The sequence below is a fragment of the Elephantulus edwardii genome, unplaced genomic scaffold (genome assembly GCF_000299155.1).
Source record: "Elephantulus edwardii isolate Elephantulus edwardi_28Jun2011 unplaced genomic scaffold, EleEdw1.0 scaffold00142, whole genome shotgun sequence".
In the NCBI taxonomy this organism is placed as follows: domain Eukaryota; kingdom Metazoa; phylum Chordata; class Mammalia; order Macroscelidea; family Macroscelididae; genus Elephantulus; species Elephantulus edwardii.
Genome location: NW_006399892.1, coordinates 6,745,859 through 6,750,987, shown reverse-complemented (window position 1 = coordinate 6,750,987; position 5,129 = coordinate 6,745,859). Strand labels below are relative to the sequence as shown.

Sequence of the window (5,129 nt, the reverse complement as noted above, 5' to 3'; positions counted from 1 at the left end):
CAGCATCTGTTAGCTGAAATATGTCAATTGGTATACCATCTATTCCTGGGGCCTTATTTTTTGCTATTTCTTTCAAAGCAGTTTGAACTTCTTCCTTCATCACCATAGGCTCTTGCTTATATGTTGTTTCATTAAATTCTTCTGTGTCTGCTAATTCCTTTTGATACAATGACTCAGTATATTCTTTCTCTCTTCTTTTGATACCTTCTGGATAATTTAATACTCTGCCTAACGCATCCTTGATTAAAGCAACTGGAGTTTTGAATTTGTTCTTCAGTTGCTTGAGCTTAAGAAATGCTGAGCGAGTTCAACCATTTTGGTTTTCTGACTCCAACTCCTTGCACATTTCATTGTAATATTTTACTTTGTCATCCTGCTCTGACTTTTGAAATCTTCTGTTCAGCTCTTTGGTATCTTGAATTCTTCCCTGTGCTTTGGCTTCTCTGGTCTCCAGTGCAATCTTCAGAGTTTCTTCTGACATCCATTTTGGTCTTTTCTTCCTCTTCTGTCTTTGTAATGAACGTTTGCACTCTTCTTGGATGATACCCTTGATATCCTCCCACAACTCATCTGGTCTTCGCTCATTCATGTTCAAGGGCTCAAACCTGTTCCTGAAATGGTTCTGAAATTCAGGTGGGATACACTCAAAGTCATACTTTGGTTCTCGTGGATTCGGTTTAATTTTCCTCAGCTTCAGCTTTAAGTTGCATGTGAGTAGTTTTTGGTCTGTTCCACAATCAGCTCCTGGCCTAGTTTTCACAGCTGATATTGAGCTTCTCCAGTGGTTCCTTCTGCAGATGTAATTGATCTGATTCTTATGCATAGCATCAGGTGAGATCCATGTGTATAACCTGCTTTTATGTCTCTTAAAAAATGTGTTTGCAATGAATAAGTCATTGATTGTGCAAAATTCAATCATTCTATCTCCAGCTCCATTTCTGTCTCTGAGTCCATGTTTTCCAACTACTGATTCTTCTTCTCTTTTCCCATCTTTTGCATTCCAGTCACCCGTTACTATCAACCCATCTTGATTGCATGTTCGATCGATCTCCAACTGTAAAAGTTGGTAGAAATCTTCTCTTTCCTCTTTTTTCACTCTGGTTGTTGCTGCATTTATCTGAATGATAGTGGTATTCATTGGACTTCCTTCTATGTGTTTGGATATTATCCTGTCACTCACAATATTGTACTCCAAGACGGATCTAGAAAAGGCTTTTCTAACTATGAAGGCAACCCCGTTTTTCCTCACCTTTTCATCTCCAAAGTAGTATATCATATGATCATCTGATTCAAAATGCCCCGTGCCTGTCCATCTCATCTCACCAATGCCTGCTATGTCAATATTTATGCGATCCATTTCCTCCTTAACAATATCTAATTTTCCTACATTCATGGCTCTCACATTCCATGTTCCAATCACTAGTGTCTGCTTACAACTGTTTCTCTTCCTTTGTATATCCATACTCAGTTGCCCTTTCTGTCATTCTACGTGTGTTCTGTTGTACATAGGGTTTTCAGAGGCCTGCTATTTTGGAAGTGGATGGCTAATCCTTCTTCCTAGTGTGAATATTCAGATCTAGTGAATATTCAGATCTAGAGAAGGATCCAACAGATAAGCATTTTACAGAAAAAGTGAAAATATATCCCTTATTAATCATCAGTTTTGGTGTTGTCCCTGCCCTTGGCTCAAGTGCTCTGAGCCACTTATTTCTTTGCTCCACCATCCATCAAGATACCTCTCCACTTCTACTCACTCCCTTCATCACCTATCTCCCATTGTCCAGCCATTGATCTGATAGCTTATATCTAAAGCTTCCTTGGTTTCTGTGATTCCAGATTCATGTGCTGCTAACAGTTTCTAATGCTGTGACCAGAGTCTCCTAAGTTTAGTGGTACTGGGTCCCAAACGGATGTGATGTATCCTGTGGAACTGGTGCGTAGAAGTTTCTTCTTGTCTTTCGCCTGCCTTCTGCCCTTCCAAGCGTCCCGCGACCGACTTTGTTGCACGCTTTGGGGGTCCTCTGCTTTACCTGTTTGGGAGGGGGTAGATTCTCAAATTTGGCAAAGCTGCCATTTTTGTTGGTGTCTGTTGGTAAGTAGCCCTGGTCCTGTGAGGTGTGCACCGACTTCTTCATTCCCTGCTCCTGGAAAATAGACTGGAGGCCTTTTAGAACGGTTTCGCCGTCTAATTTGGCACCAATCGTGAAGTCCAGGGAGTGGAGAGGCCCTTGGCCAGGCCTGAGATGCAGTGGCGGGAAGATTACTCTCTTTTCTGAGAGAAATTTTACTTAGACTGTTTATGACATATAAACATAAATCATACTGAATTGATATTTGAGATCATTTCTCTTTTGAAGCCAATAGTAGTTGTGCAAATGCTATACAGAATGACTTACTGTCATTTTAAGCTGCTTGGATATATCATTCTGGAAATCTTTTTCAGATAAGATCTTATTTTAAAACAACATTTATTTTTTTGGTAGAATTTCTTTCTGTTGACTGAATAGTTTCCAAGACATTTCTTAATTGTTCTGATATTAACAGAAACAAAGAGTCATTTCTTCAACAAAGACTACTCTGATCCTTTAACTTGAAGTAACATAATTGAAATTATATGAAAGCTTTCTTTGGAATTTTTTTTACATTCTGTCTTAAGTGGTAGCATACAAACCTGTATGTGTTTCAAATATAACTCCCTTATTAGATCAACAGTAAATGAAAATTGTAATTTTATTATAAGAAACATTAGGGTGGCAAATACCTGTAAAATGAACAGCATTTAATGAATTTAAAAAATTATTTGTGAAATATAATCTCTCTATAATTATAGTAGTATTTCCAATGTAACACTCTATAAAACCAAACACTTGGATATTTTCCTGACTGAAAAAGAAAAAGAAAGTGAAGGCTGTTTGTCTCTTTTAATTTTCCTTGTATTACTAGATTAAAACATTTCAAAACATCCCTACGATTAATACTAATTTTATCTTAGCTAATAGAATGCAGTGTGAGAACTAAATCACATATAAAGATGTGCCAAAATTATAGAGAGATTGCAGATTTCCTGTGTGGCAAGTTACCAATATCCTTAAGTACTAAATTTTTCACTTAGTAGGTGCATAGCGATTGAGATTTTTCAGAACATTTCCTATTAGTCTTTAGTAAGGTGTGCTACAATGTATCACCTGGGACCAGGGATCATAAGTTGATTTTCACCATGTGTAGTCCTTTTCCCTTTGTCCTTCACTGAGTCTTATGCTTCTTTTTTGTACCTCTGAAGTGCTCCCTAGAGGCTAGTTAAACCAAGATAGAACATTCACCTTCTGACTGCTTCAGTCCTTGAGAAGGATCTAATAGATATGAGGAAAAGAAAGAAGAGAAAGAAAAAAAAATAGGAAAAAGGTTAGGAAAAAAATCAGAATATGAAAATCACATATATACATAAGTAATGGATAGCCATATATTTTAGCATAAATAGTTAGAGACATTTCTGTGAAAATGAGGTATGTATGCAAAGAACATGTTGCACTTAGTTTATAAATTATGTGTAAACCAACTGCTGATTTATAAAATGCTTCGTAGAGTGCATTAGCAAATCTGTATTCCTTCACTCTTCACTAAAATTATCTTTTTGTTTTACATGAAAACTCTCATGTTAGAGGTTAGCATTCTCAAGTACAGAAAGGCTAAGAATTTGTCTCTGATCCTGAATTATATACTCTTTACCAAATAATAGCCCAAAGGGATATTTCCTCTTTCTCTCACTGCCACTGAGTCAATGCTTATTCATAGCTTGCCTCCCACTGGGTGTCCAGGGCTGTAATTTGCATGGGAGGGCATTGCTTGTCATTCTGTCATGGCTCCACCAGTGGGTATAAATGGTAAGAGAGGAGTGGATTTTAGATTAGCAAAGCAATTGAAGATTAGGACCAGCACTATGCCAAGAAGGGTTGCAATTCCATTTAGGTTTGTTGTTGTTGTTATGTGCCTTCGAGTCACTTGTGACTCATAGCGATCCTATGTGCAACAGCCCTAAATTATGCCCTGTCCTGTGCCAATCACACCGTCTCCAGCACACCTATCCTGATTACCCCAGTCACTGAATCAATCCACCTCATAGAGGGCCTTCCTCTCCTGCGCCGCCTCTCCACCCTCCCAAGCATGATTTCCCTCTCCAAGGACCGGTCCCTCCTTACAACATGTCCAATGTATGTCAGACGAAACCTTAGAATCCTTGCCTCCAAGGAGCAGCCTGGTTTAACCCTGTCCAGGATGAATCTGTTTGTTTTCTTAGCAGTCCATGGTACACTCATTACTCTTCTCCAGCACCACAACACAGAGGCATCATCAATTCTCCTTCTATCCTCTCTAGTCATTGTCCAACTCTCTGACAGATAACAAGTGATTGCAAAGACCATGGCCTGTATCAGATGCACCTTAGTCTCCAGAGTGACACCATTGCTCTTCAATACTTTGGAGAGGGCCCTAATAGCAGACTTTCCCAACACAATGCATCATTTAATTTCCTGGCTGCTGATGCCAAGAGTGTTGACTGTGGAGCCAGTTAGAATTAGTTCGATGTTAAATGCGGCATCTACACAAAGAAAGACATTCCTGTTAAAACAAACCAGTTGTGGAAAAAAAAAACTTTGCAATCATTCCACTCTTCCTCATCTTTGCTCTCAATAGTGTTATTATGTAAGGACAACCAGTTCAGATTAATAGATTAGAAAATCCTCAAATCACTGCAATGGAATCAGTTCCAACTCATGGTGACCCTTTGTATGTGTATAAATTACAATGGGATGAGACTTGATATCTCACTTTCATGTAGCCTGTGGTAGATTTGAACCACCTGAGATAACAGGGTTAGCACTTTCCTATGGACTATGACATCAGGATTCCCTTTAAATAGGCTAAATATATAGATAGATAAATATAGATATAGATGTAGATGTAGATGTAGATGTAGATGTAGATATAGATAGATATATATATGTTGTTGTTGTTGTTATGTGCCATTGAGTCGTTTCGGACTCATAGCGACCCTATGCACAACAGCCCTAAACCCTGCTCTATCCTGCACCAACCGCACCGCCTCTGACACACCCATCCCTATTACCCCAGTC

The 5,129-nt window shown here is 38.7% G+C and overlaps 1 pseudogene; it reads right to left on the bottom strand.

Annotated features, from left to right (window-relative positions):
- Positions 1-5,129, bottom strand: part of LOC102873680 — a 175,248-nt pseudogene that overhangs the window by 14,385 nt on the left and 155,734 nt on the right.